Source organism: Octopus bimaculoides, chromosome 13, assembly GCF_046866305.1.
Source record: "Octopus bimaculoides isolate indiv1 chromosome 13, ASM4686630v1, whole genome shotgun sequence".
Taxonomy (NCBI): Eukaryota; Metazoa; Mollusca; class Cephalopoda; order Octopoda; family Octopodidae; genus Octopus; species Octopus bimaculoides.
In genome coordinates, this window is record NC_142940.1 from 40395700 (window position 1) to 40414115 (window position 18416).

The window sequence follows — 18416 nt, forward strand, 5'->3', positions numbered from 1 at the left end:
TGATCTTTTAAGATACTTTTATTTTTGGAAGGGATACCGTGTTTAATTTTCCCTTTATGTAAACTGTCAAATTTAACCAGAACAACTTATACACGCGCGCGCGCACGCAAATATAGTTGCATAGAGTGATAAATTGAAACTGAAAATATTCAGAAAATGTTACTTCGAATTTCACATAAATACTCATCAGATAAGATCGAAAATCCGACAAATTCTAAATCATGTGAAACTCAGAGTAAAATCTTGCAAAATTTAAACATTAATGAAACACTTTATTTTCATCTCCGTTGGATATTCGTGAACAATTTTGTCCACCTTTCTTTGACCAAAATGCTCACATATCCATATATATATATATATATATACTTGTATATGGTGTGTTGCGAATTTATGGAAAGAAATACCATAAAACTCAACAATTTTGATAAAAAAGGCAAAAGAGAAGATGTTAAAATATATAAGAGAATTTTAATTCATGCAGTCGATCGTTTCGTACAGCGATATAAAAATCATGCAAATTCATGGTTTGAACAGAATTAATAAAATTAATTATATATCAATGCAATCTTCAGTGCAAGTATTTAACCACAGCAAGTATTTAAATTTACTATCTAATTGTAATATTAACAACTATGTTTCTGTTATTTACGAATTTTCCTACCTTATATTTAATACACACTAATGAATATTAGTTCTTATGCAAACACTTGACCATTTTACGTACCTTATTCTCTCTTTAATCCTTTGTTAACTAATAACACTTCTTTACGTTAACAATCCAGTTGCTCTTTATACACTATCTTCTCTTGTTTAACTTCATTCTCGTGTATCAGTTTTTTTTTTAATATACACCACACTAAGTTTTGTTTCTAACTGTCAGGCCATATCTTAATTCAAATATAGCCATGCATTTCCATTGCACATTTCTATACAATCTTTTCCCTACATGACTTATTTGGTGTTAGAATTATTCATCTATAGAGGGAACGTCTCTAAAACCTCTCTCACTTATATTTTCAAATAACCGTTATAATTTTAGTTTTAGTTAATACCTAACTGGACTCACACATATCTTTTTTTTTTTGTCATAAGGATAAATATGAATCTCCTAGATCCTATTCTGCTGCTTCTTTTCTCAAGTCCTTTGTAGAAAATTTTACTTATACTTCTTGCACTGAAGATTACAGTGATATATAATTAATCTAATCTAATTCAACCTTTTTATACACGCACGCACACACACATATATATATATATTTGCATGTTTATATACATCTATACGTCTATGTATACACACACATATGTACACACAGACACATATATGTTTACATATAAACGCTCACTTTTCTGTTTGTGTAATAGTTTGAGACGACACAAACATACATACATAATACATACATACACATACATACATACAAACATACATGCATACATACATGCATACATAATACATACATACATGCATACATACATACATACATACATACATACATATATATTTATACATGCACACAAATATTATATATAAATGTATGTGGATATATATTACAAGACGTGTACACGTGTGCCTCAGTCGCAGCACGCGCAAGTGAACATGTGTGTTTGTGTGTCTGTGTATCTGTGTGTGCCTGCTTGTGTCTGTGAAATGCGTGTATCCATAAAGCTGTCTGTATATCCATATATCTGTAATATGAACAGAGAAATGTTGAATAGATGTCTTTCTGCCTTTTTGGAACGATAATGGTAACGTGGAAGAATTGTCTGATGACAATAGTAACGTTGAAATTAATGATATCCATTGCAGTTCTAAACGGAGAATTTTGATCGCAGAACTGCAGGAAGTGTATAGTTTGGTTGGTGACGGCACTATGGTAGTATCGTCACTTACAGCCAATAAAATAAAAAAATAAATGGTAGAATGGCTTTACTGCTTCGGAATCAAGCAACAAAAGTTAATAAACAAATAAAAAAATCTAAGGAGAATAGATATATATCTTTCTATTGAAAATATTTTTGTACATAATGAGATATATGTAAAGAAAACACACTAGCGAACAAAAACCAACAGCCAAACAGCTTGCTATATGAGATAGTAAAATGGAAATATTACACATTCACATTCACACGCACACGCACGCACTCATATGCATATAAATGTGTATGTGTGTGTGTCTCTGTGTGCTTTTGTGTGTGTATGCTTATCAATATATATATAAATATATATATATATATATATATATATATATATATATATATATATATATATATATATATATATATATATATATATATATATATGCATATATAGATGTACATATAGTTATAAATAAATATAAGCATAAAGATGTATGTATATATCTATCTATCTATCTATTTACCTATCTAAGCGAGAGACATATTATTTGTATATCCATACATCTCTCTCTCCCACTCTCTTTTTATATTCATATATATATATATATATATATATATATATATATATATAGATATATATATATATATATATATATATATATATATATATATATACGTATATATATATATGTATATATATATATATATATATACATATATATATATACATATTTGTATATATATATATATATATATATATATATATATATATATATATATATACATACATTCATATATATATATATATACATATATATACATGAGTATATATATATATATATATATATATATATATGTGTGTGTGTGTGTGTGTGTGTGTGTATGTATGTATGTATGTATGTACATGTGCATGTATAATTATACATGTATGCGTATGTGTTTGCGTATATATTCATCACACATCTAAAATATATAAATAAAAAAATGTGAGAAAACATTATTTCTTATATGCTTTCTTCCCAAGATTTTTCTTTCAGTGTTTAGAAGAATGAGGTTCTTTGCGTCTACTGTAAAGCCAAAATCGTATTTTGGTGAATAATGTCTTCTGATGTTTGGGCGAAAAATCTCCGATAACTTACCGAGTTCACCACAGAATATAGTCCTTATTAAATTTCTTTATTTTTTCATATCTTTATCTTTATTTCATCAGAAAGCTTGGTCCGCTCAGAGATTCTATGATTGGATTGAGTCAATGCTATGAAACGAGACGGATTTTATTGTACATATGCGCTCAACTTCACCTATTAACTTTCTCCATTCACAAAAAAACGTATTATGTTGAATGCCATCAAAAATATAATATCTAACGTTTTTGTGTTTTGCAGTTGTTGTTTATTTATATATTTGTTTGTTGATTTTCTTTTACTTTTTTGCCGGAAACTGCCTGACCACTCTAAGTATCATGACGTACACATATTGAGATTTGGTGCTGCCATTGCTACGTTTTGCTATAGAAGCAGACTAGTATATTTCATTGTTTTCAGCTTCACTCCCATCCATTAATCAGAGAGTGTGAACGATAATGGCTTCTGTCCCCCTCTTCAATATGGTGGAGTATAACTCTCTTGAGTACGTTACCGGTCAAAGAGAGAGCTTATCCAAGTTGTATGCTTGGATGCTAACTCCAACGGTCGAGTTCACAAAACCACTCACTGGTTCCCAGTTATTGCTGGCAAATATTTGGACAGACCAAAGCCAATATGTCGTTTGGAATTTTCGAAATTAATTTCCGCTTCAAGATGAAATAGGTGTTCTTTGCGAAACAAATTTCTTATTGTTGTTGCTCTTATCTTGCACATCTGTGTAATGTCACAATAGAACAGCACCAATATGATGGCTGCTTTCAAAGCAATGTACAAATATATGGAAATTTTGAATTAATTTAGTCATAGCTATGGTTTTTTTCTATTTCTATCATGGGACACATAAGTCTGAAATTTATTGCATTTTTCGTGTTTTTCACTCCTCTATTAATTACTCTACTCCAACGATTCCTGTTTTTTGTTGTTCCTTTGATTCCAGGTTTTGTATTCATATATGTATTTTGTGCTAGACTTACAAAACAGGAATATTTTCCGATAATATAATATATACAATGCGCACCAAAGACATCTATTATCAAGGTGTAAATATGTGCTTCGCACAAGATATATATTTTAACGGTGTTTGCTTATGTATGCCCACCGTTTACCTACTATATCTAAAAACACTCCGCTATTTTCCAAGCATAACTACGCAACTCTAACTTGTAACATAAAAATGTTTAAATATGATACCATTTTATCTCATGCAGAAGTTTATAACACTACACACAGCTATAAATTCACATTTAGACAATTGAGTTAAAACACACTTCAACGGTTTCTTAAATGTCGCTTTTTCTTTCTGCTTATATAGAAAAAAAGTGTTACGTGTTAAAAAAAAAAATCACTATATGTTTATTAATACAGGTAAATATGCAACAATTTAGTTATATACGTACAAAATATTTTTTTGTTATGAACAAATGCATTGATGTGCTTGGTATAGAGTTTACTCTGCATAATTATATACATATTTATGCATCGATTTAGATCAATACACAGATGCAAATATACATCAACACTACTCTACTTTTACATTCCTGAAGTAAAAAAAAAAAGGTGTCGACAGTGACAAAATGGTGCATAATTGAGATAAGTGGTGATTGTTAGTAAAAGGTATCGGCATAAATAGTTTTCCAACTAATTACTCGTCCCATGATAAATGTGTAACAGCAACTGTGTTCGAAGAGTATGTTGGTGGGCGGTGGGTTGTGGGTGGTGCATGTGTGTTTATATGTACAGTGGGAAACTAGCTATGAAAAGAGCGATGATATTGACAAGTCATTTTTTTATCAAATAAATGTAAATTTTATATATGCCTATATATATATATATATATATATATATATATATATATATAGCGCATCTTTTTCTCTTGCAGACATTTTATTCTATGTATTCAATTTTGGTTCTTTTCTATGAAGAGATTATTCTTGTCGATGTTCTTTAAAATTACATTTATGTCAAAAAATGTTGATGACAAACAGTATATTTGTTAGGTTTTAATAGAAGTGGAGAAATGTTATATAGAAAATAACAGAAAATAAGAGAATATTGAATACATTTTGTTTAATATGAATGTATCATAAAACTAGAAATATGATACGTTCTATAAAATATTTTAGTAGAAATTTAGTCACGTTAAGTACTGTAAAGAAAGTTGACACTACTAGAGCTCTATGGAATACAATTATGGCCCAGATTGTTTTATAATTTTTTTGCATATATTATAAGTTCTTCTCAATAAATTGAAAGCTCCGTACATCTCTTTTAAGAACTGGTTTTACTTCAAGTACAGAGTAGTTAACTGTTTTGTTTAATTCACAAAAGACTACCAAATGAAAATTCAGATAGCAAGCGAATGTTTTTAAGTTCATATTTTCGTTTGGTGCGAATGCTGTAATTGATGTCAATATGTTTGTCTCCTCTCCCTTTCTCTCTCTCTCTCTCCCCTTTCTTCTCTCTTTCCTTTCTTCTCTCCCCATCTCTATCTAGCTCTCGCTATCACTGCTTATGTTTGTGTATAAGCAGGCGCTGTTTGTATTTTGAATCATTCCATGATCCTGCAAAACTTGGAAATTATGAAATTTATAGTCATGCATTCAACAGAGAAAAATGGAATCCAAAATATAAAAAATGTGAGAAGCCTTGTTTGTTGCCTCACTGTACACTCTCTCAGACACTTCCAACAGAATCTCGAAGAAAACCGTCGTAAATATGAATGTATATATGTATACATATATATGTGTGTGTGTGTGTGTGTGTGTGTGTGTGTGTGTGTGTGCGTGTGTGTGTGTGTATGTGTGTGTGTGTGTGTGTGTGTGTGAGTGTGTGTAGGTATGTGTATCTTTGTGTTTGTCTTTGTTCCCCACCACCGCACGACAACCGGTGTTGGTTTGTTTAGATCCTCGTAATCTAGCGGCTCAGCAAAAGGGACGGTACAATAAAAACCAGGCTTTAAGAAATTAAGTAGTATGCCGGATCGATTCGATTATAACACCTCAAGCCGTTGGCTCAGCGTAGCCGCAGTCCAATGACTGGCACAAAAAATACAATAGAAGATAGTACACACAACCCAGACAGCATTTTAATGAATCTCTGTTGGTGTCGACGATACGTATTCCGTTGTCCAATCAAATGCATTACCAACTCTTTGAATTAACATGTAAATGGCTGAGTATCTCACAGATGCGTGTTCCCTTAGTGGAACAGATACGTGTTCCCTCGGGTGGAATTTAGTTTCACACAGCATAACAAATTTGGACCCATAATCCATCCATTAACTTCTACGTGGTTTCAATTTATTCAATTTCATTCAGAAGTCTTCGATCGACTCAGAGCTATGATAAAAAAGATACTTAACTAAGATGCTGTTCAGTTAGATCAAAACTGTAGCCTCGCGATTGCTATTTCTCTAATATTTACAACACCGCAACATACTGTTTCAAATATATTTACAACTCTTCAAAGCACTTCAAAAACCGCATCACTCTAAACCCAAACGTATGTTTCAATACTCCATGTGGTCCTCAACTAGGCGAAGATATGGATTACCTTAGGTAATAGATGTGTCTAAACACTATCTGCCATTCATGTAACGTGACATAGGCCGGCACGATTGGGCCGGACCACGATTATACAATGCCAGCAACAACAAAAATAAATAGCCTTAAATTTAAACAGAAGTTTATTACAGTACCATACACAAGTGCTACTCAAAGTGGTGGTCCGCGAACCAGTGCCAGTCCGCGAGCCATCAGCTGCCGGTACGTGGCGAAGGAGACATTATAAAATGCTTATAAAATGCTTATGTGATATTGCATTATTTGTTTACAAAATGAATATAAGATAAAAATAATTGTCAACTTTTGTTATATTCATTGTATATACTGTTTCCGGTATAAATTAATATTACTAAGAAATATTACCGGTCCCTGGCATATTGGAAAAAAAAAATCTGCCGCTACTCCACATCAGATAGTTTGAGAAGCACTGCTATACACAACAATAACTAACTGTGTACTATTGCATTTTAAATGGAATTTGATTGATATATTTTCTCGTTTGCTACGGTTTGGCAACGCTTGTTCTATTGTTTTATTGATTTTCTTATCTATAAACAGTTAGCTTAAAAATTCTCGTCGTCAATATTCTTTTCAGTTACATGATTTCCGTTCTGCGCTCCGCTGAACATGGAGCTGTTCGCGAACGTCTTCAGCCGGATATCTGTTTTTCGGTGAAAGATTACTGCTAGTTCTGTGCTCATCCCTTTATTTCTGTGAGAAAGGGATGTTATCAGTGGTCTCTCACGACCCTCCCAATAGCGTAACACCATAAATTGAGAAACAGAAAGAGAGAGTGTGAAAGGGGTGGGAGAGAAAGAGAGTGAAAGAAGAAGCGAAAGAGATTTTTTTTAATGACGCACCTCGCTTCTCATTGTAAATCACTCATGACGTTGCTTAACAAAGTTGATGGGAGAGACTTGATTCCACCACTATAGAAAATTGTGAGTAAATATCTCACTGTTGGTTTACATCACTTTAGAAAATGCACGGTGTGTGTACATGAGTAGGTGCGTATAATATCTGTGAAGTTATCTGAAAGCATAGCTATGTAATATTGCGCGTTTGTGCAATGTGAGTATGTGACAGCGTAAATATGTAACAGCGTATGTTTGTGAAACTACATTACAGGTTAAATATTATATCCTCTATTGCTTTTTGATAAAATATAGCGAAGATTTAATACATCCCTACGAGAAAAAAAAAAAAGAAAAGCATATAAAAGACGAACAGAAACCTCAAAGCATATGGAGTCAATTTAGCCTGCATTTTATAAAGATACAGGTAAAAGGGTGTTGATTAGGTTATTATGGAGCTTGTTTTTGATGATTGCTTAGTTGTTTTTAAGCCACGTGAAAAAAAGCGTCTTTCTATATTATTGTAGCAAACACGAGGTGTGAATGATAAGATCACAATAGATAATTGTTTGCTTAGTTTTTAAATGAAAATAAAAGGACGTTAATCTTTAATAGAAACATAGAAGAGATTTTTCTTTCTGTATTTATTTATTTACTTCTCAGTTTTCTTTTTTTTTTTCCCATAACATCTCTTCCAAACACAACTACTTGATGTTTTGCGCCGGAACCGGAATTTATTGATGGTTCCATTGAAAGTCTTGTTGTAACTGAAGCTCAAGGAATGGTCGACCAGTATTTAATGGCAGTTCACCTACCTTACCACAACAACAACAACAACAACAACAATAATAATAATACTAATAATGCTGGAAAATGGTTAATGCTTTTTTTATATATATAGTTCCATTTATATTTTTATCCATAACTGGAGAAAATGTTTTATATGAACATCTGTTTGTCTCTCGCAACATTTCTCCTATGCTTTCATACAATTATTTGAACAACTTAGCTGATGGTTATTCATAACCAATCTTTCAGTCAATACTAGTTTAATGGAAATGAAAATAAAAAAAAAAGAACTATTTCTAACATTTATTTTCTGGTTCATCTTCAAGTGGATTATTCTTTTGAACGTGACTCTCAGAAGACTGGGCATTTACATTTTTTAATTCCCCTCTGCCGGCTAAATATATATATATATATATATATATATATATATATATATATATATATACATGTGTGTGTGTGTATACATTATTCTCGAGTGGAATTATACACGCTTGTGTTACAGCCAAGTGACGTAGAAAATATCACTTCCTGTCACATCATTGACGGTAAGCAACGTCAGATTTTTTTTTTTTTTTTTTTACTGTGATGTGATAGATAAAGCTATCGAAATACAAGTTACGTGTTTATATGTATTTACCTGGATATTAAAAGTTCTTCCACTTAAACAAGGCAAAGAAACAAGCAAAAAAACAATAATAATAAAGAAGAAAAGATAAAGAGAAGAAAAAGGAGAAATATTCCAATTTTCTGAAAGCGATTATAGAACAAACGAATAGAGAAAAAATGTAGCTACTTGCAAGAGCTTATGTGATTTTGCTATTTTTCGATTTTGCTCTCATTGTTTATATTGCTATTATGTAGAAACACTAAAATTTCTGAAGTTCAAAATGTAGGCATTAACTTCATTATATTTTTTGAAAATAGCCGTAGACGCAGATGTGTGGTGGAGTAATTCGCTTGACAACTACGCTTTGGTTTCAGTCCTACGATGCAGCAGCTTGGCCAAGTGTTTCTACTATACTCTAACTGTGCCGACCTTATACTTAGAGACCAAAATTTGCTAAACAGAAACTGCGTGGAAGCCCATATATATATATATATACGGAGGATAATGAAGAAGTCACGGTTTGAAAGCGCTAACTAAATAAGCTACAACACATAGCCACAAAGCTCACTCCAGTTCACACGATACATGTAGGGTAAACTATCTATTCTTCTGTCCACCTACCAGTCTATCTATCTATCTATCTATATATATATCTACTTTTATAGATTTTTAAACCTTTTGAGCTTCAAAAAATTAAAGGTTTTAAATCTCATATAACTACAAACCTTTAAAACATTTATATCCGTAAAAATAAAAAATTATATCCATCAACCTATCGAAGAAAATTAAACCTCCTTGTACTCTACTCCCTTTATTTTTTTATATTGTTTAACCTTTTTTATTGTTTTTCTTTAGTTCTCCACTTCATCGTGTTTTATTGCATTTTAATTAATCTAATTTAAATTTTATTTTGTGTCTTCTCAAATTCTTCCCTATTTATCCTACTAAGCTACGAAGGGCTTTGCACTCTTACCTTACTAATATGAATATATATATATATATATATATATATATATATATATATATATATATATATATATATATATATATATATATATATACGTATATGTGCGTGTGTGTATGTATGTATGTGTGTGTGTGTAAGTGTGAGTGTGTGTGTGTGTGTATGTGTGTATGTATTTGCCTTGTATTTGTTCCCCAGAACCGCATGGCAACGGTTGTTGTTTTATTTACGTCCCTGTAGAATATCGATTCGGCAAAAAAGTTCGATACAATGAATGCCAGATTTCAAAGAAATGGTACAGAGACCGATTTCTTCGATTAAAGGATTCAAGGCATTGCCCCAGAATGGCACAAAGTCCAATGCCTGAAACAGGTAAAAGAAGGTAAAAAAGATTAAAATATCATTTTCTACTCTAAGCACAAAGCCCCAAATTTTGGGAGAGAGTGCCAGTCGATTCGATCGACCCCAGTACACAATTGGTACTTAATTTATCGACCGCGAATGGATGAAAGGCAGAGTCGACCTCGGCAGAATTTGAACTCAGAACCTAAAGAGAAGCGAAAAAATGATTAGAATATTACATTATTTTCTCTTTTTTCTTCATTTTACATGTGGTTTAAAACTGGCATTCTTTGATATCGACAAAATGGAAAACAATAAAAGATGTTTTGTGCCACTGTTATATATATATATATATATATATATATATATATATATATATATGTGTGTGTGTGTGTGTGTGTGTGTGTGTGTGTGTGTGTGTGTGTGTGTGTGTGTGTGTGTGTGTGTGGCTGTATATTAAAAATTTTGCTTCCCAACGATATGGTTTCGGTTTCAGTCCTAATGCACAACTCCTTGAAGAAGTGTCTTCTGCCATATATATATGTAACAATTCAACCGTTAATCCTGACACGAATTTACCTCTATCAATCTGTTTTCTTTCCTTATTCATTTCGTAGAAGAGCGTAGGCTCAAAATGTTAATGACATCTTCCTTTTACTCTGAAAGTCAAATTAATACAGTTTGTTTGTTGTACCTTTACCTCTCGCTGTATTTTGTTTGTGTTTCTTTTTTGTTTCATTTTGAACCATATGTATTCGTCTATGTGTTATGCGCATAAAAAAATATAAATTCTGAGGTCGATGTGTTTGACTAAACCCTTCAAGTTGCTCCAGCATGGTTGCAGTCCAATGACTGAAACAAGTAAAAGATGAAAGAAGAAAACATAAGTCACGGTGAGAATTCTTTCGCTGTGATTTGTGAAGCTTACAACGAAGACTTGGCAAGGTTAGGAAACGATCTACTACAGTGGAGACTTCTGTATTATTGTTGTTCACTATCTATACATATGTTGAAGACGGTGAGCTTGTAGAATCGTTATGCTTAGCGGCATTTCGTCAAATTCTGTCGCGGTCAAATTTGCCTTTCTTCTTCCCGGGTCGATAAAATAAGTATCAGTTGAACAACGGGGTCGATGTAATCAACTTACCCACTGCCTCGAAACTGCTGGCCCTCTGTCAAAATTTGAAACCAATATCTGTACATATGTACAACTTTTGCCGAGGTCGGCTTTCCTTTTCATCGTATTGAAGTCGATGATATAGTCAAACAGTGAGACCCATGTAATCGACTAGCTCCCTCCTCCAAAATTTCAAACTTCGTTCTCGTAATAGTAAAGAATATCTATACATATCTACTATGAAACATATTAACCAAGTTTTTATCTATGTTTCTGATTTATGCCTAGAGAATCAGTGTGGAAAATTCAATGGGAAAGAAAAAAATCTGAGTGTTGCTTTAACTCCATGTTGTTGTTGTTGTTGTTGTTGTTGTTGGCACTCCGTCGCTTACGACGTCGAGGGTTCCAGTTGATCCGATCAACGGAACAGCCTGCTCGTGAAATTAACGTGCAAGTGGCTGAGCACTCCACAGACACGTGTACCCTTAACGTAGTTCTCGGGGATATTCAGCGTGACACACTGTGACAAGGCTAACCCTTTGAATTACAGGCACAACAGAAACAGGAAGTAAGAGAAATTTGTGGTGAAAGAGTACAGCAGGGTTCACCACCATACCCTGCCGGAGCCTCCATAGTTTCTCGAATAGCTGTTGCACGCCCTTCTGATGTGGTGTGGTTATACTTAGGTACAGCATGGATTCTTTCATAATGCGGCGTAAGTAATTAACAAAGAAATAAAACTTGCAATAATATTTTCATTAAAACTTCCTTCATTCTTACATACATACATACATACATACATACATACATACATACATACATTCATACATACATACATACATACATACATACATACATACATACATACATACATGCGATGAATGAAACGAAAGAAAGTAGTTTCCAAATTATATGGGAACGACAACTGGAGGAGACATCCATGTCGTTTAAATAGGAAAAAAGAATTCGAACAAGAAGAGAAACCACATCGCTGGGTAAATCAGACGAGGAATTGGTATCATATGAGAATATTCGACCAAAAAAGAAAAGAAGAGAAATAGGGAAAGAATAAGAGAAAGATGGATCGATAGATAAAGAGAGATAGATAGATAGATAGATAGATAGATAGATAGATAGAGAGATAGAGAGAGAGAGAGACAGAGAGAGTGAGAAAGAAAGTGAAAGAGAAAGGAGAAGAGAAATGGAGCATTTTTAGCAAAAAGTAATTTTAAAAACTGTGCCGTGACTCTGTAGTGCACGGAATTAAATGATGGCGCGTATAGCAGATTGATATATTTACCCAGATGAACCAAAACGTAAACACATTTTCCAGATTATATTAGGTTATTTAAATCTTTTGTTTTAGCGAGGAAATAATGATTTTGTTGTTTTAATTTCAACGGAAATGATAATTGACAACTTTTCCTTAGTTCAATCTCTTAATAGCATGGAATTCCACTGGCCTAAATCACTGGAACGTGATAAATCGGACATAAATTTTGCAAATCTAATCTGTGGGCAAGAAAATAATTAGCGTAGTCGTATCTTCGAGGAAGAAAAGGAAGAGAAAATATACGAACAGTAGCATTGGCAAACATTGGCGTATAGTCAGGAATGTTTATACGCGGCCCATGCTAAAGGCAGTGTCTCTACATATATATTTTACATACATACATGTGTATATCTATCTTTATATCTACCCATCTATCCATATATATATATATATATACACACACACATACATATACATATATACATATACATATACATACATATATATATATATACATATTTGCACATTTTTAGATATATAAATTTGCACGTACATATACCCATATACATATATGAATATATATACATATATATATATATATATATATATATATATATAATACACACACACACACACACACACACATATATATAAATACAGATTGATGCATATACACATACACACATCTTTACAGATAAATCACATTAATTTTCCCCGAATTACAATAACACACAAAACCGATATTTCGAGGAAAATGCCTGCAAATATTTTGCATACTAAACAAAATTTAAAATATATAATCCTATTTTTCTTCATGATAGCCTGTTATAGAATCACATACATTCTTACCGTAAACGGACTCACTTCCTAACAAATAGATACTTCTGTAGAATTTACGTCAGGTATTATAGACTTCATATGTTCATCAATATGGCAAGGTCTATTATGCAACAAAATTTCGAACCTTGTTTTTTTCTATCTTAAAGTTTTATTTGAAATCTTAGCTTTATTCAGGCAAATAGAAAAAGAGCTTAATTCACAATCGATAAACTCGTAAAGTCAGTGATAAACAAACGTGAGATGAGCACAAAGGATTCCAAGTGTTGTGGAGACAAAGAGACGCCTGATAATAAAGTTTGTTTCGTATAGATTTGTGATGAACTTTTATTCTGTTTTCTTCTCCTTTCAGGTTCCTTCTATTTATATATTTTTGGTACGTAATGATTTTACAGCAGGTCTTCAAAAATATGCAGCTTTCTGACAATATATCCATGTTTGATATAAACAAATATATCTCACAATCAAATCTATAAAGTAGCTATAGTTTAAAGATATACTGAAAACAAATCCAATTGTCTCTTTGTTTCAAAATATCCCCATTTATTAGGCAAAAATTATTCGTTTATATACGAATTCAAATTTGAAAATACTTCACTAACTCACAACAAATTGGTAGCTAAAGCACCAATATTCTGAGAAGTAACTGTCGTACTCTGACCACGTGTACTTTACAGGCCCCTTAAGAGATTTCGCAGTATGTGAAGACAATCATGCTGCGCATCATCAATTGAGCATTGAATATCGGAGTATAAACAGTGTTTTCCTTATATATTTACATCATGTGTTGACTACTAAATTTGAGCGAAGCGTATATGCGTACATATGTTTATGTATGTATACAAACTTACGTATATATATATATATATATGAATACATATATTTATATATATAATTGAAAAAACTGGAATCCACAAGGAGTACGGTAGATCATTTATTTTTTAATCACTACAATCGCTTCCATGCAACGTAGTGCAGGTACTTGATTATCCAATTGCTTCTCTGAACTATGAGATCTAGTTGTGTTTCCTCAGGCGAAATGTAAATTTTGTGTCCGTAAGTTTGATATCCTCGGCTTCGAGAACATCCTCTCTCTCTGTCGTGGTCTGAATTTAGTAGTAGCCACTGAGCTCAGTGACCATGTATGCATGTATGAATGTATGATTGTATGTATGTATGTATATGTGTGTGTGTATATGTGTGTATGTATATATATGTATGTGTGTGTGTTTATATATATATGTATGTATGTTTTATATATATATATATGTATATATATATATATATATATACACGCACATATATGTGTGCGTGTGTGTGTGTGCGCCCGTGTGCGCGCGCGTGTGCGTACGTGCATGTGTGTGTGTGAGTGTAAAGCTTTTGAATGGTTAACAAGGTGATTGCTTCTCATCCTATGTACCAGTCTTACTTATTTATCAGCTCTGAAGCAAATACTACACTCAATTATCCAGAATTTATTTTCCCCACTCCACACCGCTCTGATTTAAAAGCTATTCAGTTTACGAATTGAATATACCCATAATTAGAATTTTTTTAGCGGAAATAGAACGAGTCAAACTTTTTAAGTTATAAAGTGCTCGTCTATGGTAAGGAACTTATTGTCACAATCAGAATGACTGAAGCATTACGAATAAAATGTTATCAGGAGCTTAGACGAAATCTCACTGACACGTGTATTGGTAGTCCTTTAGCTAATAATGTGCGTTCCTTTTTTCTTACTAATTCAGCTTTAAGATTAATAATTTGTCTTTAATTGCTACCAATTACAATATTATTAAATGCGAGTTACATTTTTGTTTCAGATCTTCTCCACGAAAATTCAACATCCAGTAATGAAACAAACAAGTTGAAAATAACATTTGCGTTGATAAAAAAAACATTCCTGGTCGGCAGGAAACGAAGTCAAAGAATGCTATTTCATTTCCATTGAAGATGGTTTACCAAATTCCTGACCGCTTTATTTTATAATCGCTTGTTGCAGACACAATGAAGAGAAACCGGAAGTATATTTTGAATTATAATTCAATTTCCTTCTCTGTCAAATAAACATTTACTAAATGAATTTTTTTATAAAAGATGCGTTAGCAAATGTGGAGTGATATTTTCCAGGTCATCCTTAAAAATGTTTGTCATATCTAATCTTAGCGACTAGAGATATTTTAAAAAGTTTCTTAAGAAACTTCCTGTGTTTTGCAAATACATCTCTACACTATAATAGTATATAGCTGCATTTTCTGTATGCTATAAAAATAACACGTTATTTATTTGCGACCAGCGTGTTGAGATCCATTGTTATTCATTTCAATTTTTTACTACATATGGTATCAAAATATTCAAACAAAAATATTTAAATGTGAACGAACAGCGCTTGTGTTCAATAATACGGGTATCATAGGGAACAAGAAGATTTAAATAAATAATATACTTAAACTTTCATTATATTTCCCTGGTATTACCTTTGTAATCAAAATCACTATTATTCGATAAAGTCCCAACCACATATTTTGAGCGTCTATATATATATGCATGTGTTTGTGTGTATACATATAAAATATATATGTGAATATATATATATATATATATATATATATATATATATATATATATATATATATTTGTTGCTGATAATGAACTCTTATTAACTTCAAAATCTCCATTTTCTGCTTTTTCCTTTGCATGAACACAAACCATAGTTAATATACAAACCTATTATTTTAAGGAAATCAATTCCTCTTCAAATATTAGGTATTGAAGCAGCATTTCCTTGGATGACACCATCCCTTCAAGAGGCTAACATAATCTCTAACTGAATTATATATACATATACATATGCAAATATATATATACATGTATGGATATATATATATATGTATATATATATATATATATATATATATATATATATATATATATATATATATATATATATATATATATATATAGATATATATATATATGTATATATATATATATATATATATATATATGTATATATATATATATATATATATATATATATATATATATATATATATATATATATATATATATATATATATATATATATATATATATATATATATATGCATCATACACACGTACATATATATAGCTAGCTAGTTAGCTAGATAGATACTTTATTGCGAATGTATTTGCGGAAAGATCCCTCAGCTGAAACTAAGTCTACGGTTTAAGGAATGCATAACATAAAGCCCTCGTTGACGGCATTTCAAATATGCAAAATCAATTGGGAAAGTAAAGTTTGTCATAGCCATCGATAGAAAGAAAAAACGAGTAAAGGAAAGTGTAGGTATTAAAAAAAAAAAAAACACGTATTTTGCTTGCTGAACGTAATCGAACTGTTCGAAAACTCACAGTGAAAACAATGAAGTTTTGCCTACAGTATCTGCAGACGTGTATGTCTGTCAAAAGTTGAGTTTATTAGTCAGCCATAGAGCAACGAGTCTAAAGTATAATTTTGTCTGAGTCTACAGTGTTCTTAGTGGTCAGTGACATATATAGAATCTACAGATGGGACTAAAGAATATGCTGTTAGTTGAACTAAAACGAAAATTGTTTGTTTAAACATATGTCGCTCCGTTAATTGCATGTATTCTACCTGTGCTCATATCATCTTTGTTCCCAGTCACTGTGCACTTAAGACCTCATCATTCCCGTTTTACAGTTCCTATTGCTATAATATACCCCTCTTTCTTAGACGTTACGATTGCAATTTAGAAGAGATACTGCAGTGATTGCAAGCATTATGAGCGAGTGCAGATAGTCTCTCGTTGACACGTAAAGAAAAATTTTAGACAAGTTTTGTGCTCTTTTCTAAGCTACTAGCGAAACAGATTATATATCAGAGCTCAGGCAGAATTAATTTTTTGCATGACTTTCGTCGGTTGTTTGACAAGTGAAAACAGATAGCTGACTATCGCAATAAACACCGAAACTTTGGCTGTCTCATTAAACAAGGAAACATTTCGTTTTTCATCTCATTAAGTCAAAAGATATTTTGTTTTATTATTATTATTATTATCATTATTGTTATTATTATTATTATTATTATTATTATTATTATTATTATTATTATTAGTAGTAGTAGTAGTAGTAGTAGTAGTAGTAGTAGTAGTAGTCATTTCAATGTTGTTGTAGCAGGCCCTCCCTCTCCTATACCACACACATTGTGTTTTAAAACTAGTTGCAACCGAGAACAGCCTCGAGACATAGTTGGCAAGCTTTCTGCTAATAAAACAATGTAATGAATCCTGTTGTTTTAGACGGCAGCATTTCTGAGAAACGAAAGTCAGCAAAAGACAAAGAATATTGTACGCGTCTGTGTGTATATGAGTGTGTACCTATGCCTATCATTCTATACATATATATATATATATGTACGTCTGTGCTTATGTTCTTCTGTGCGTGTGTGAGCGTGTGTTTCTGTGTCTGTATTTTAGTCTGTGAATATATGCATCCGCGAAGGCGGTGAGCTGGCAGAACCGTTAGCACACCGGGTGAAATGCTGAGCAGTATTTCGTCTGTCTTTGCATTCTGAGTTCAAATTCCGCTGAGGTCGGCTTTGCCTTTCATCGTTTCGGGGTCAATAAATTAAGTACCATTTGCGTACTGGGGTCTATCTAATTAATTGCCCCCTCCCCAAAAATTTCGGGCCTTGTGCCTAAAGTAGAAAAGATTATTAGTCTGTTGCCTTTTAGTCGGTTTGCTATATGATTGTCAATTATTTATCTTGGTCGATAAATTAAGTACCAGTTGCGTACTGAGGTTTATCTAATTGACTGTCCCCCGTCCCCCCAAAATTTCGGGCCTTGTGCCTAAAGTAGAAAAGAATATATGCATCAGCGTATACATATGTGCTTTTATGTGCAACTTTGTGTATGCATGTGCGTGTGCCCTTCTGTATGTGACTTTGTGTCTTTAGTGTGTAAGTTTATGTGTGTCTATATATTCTCTGTCTGTGTCTTTGTGCCAGTGTGTGTGATTCGGTGCCTGTGTTTGGGTTTGTGTGTGTGTGCGTCAATGCATGTAT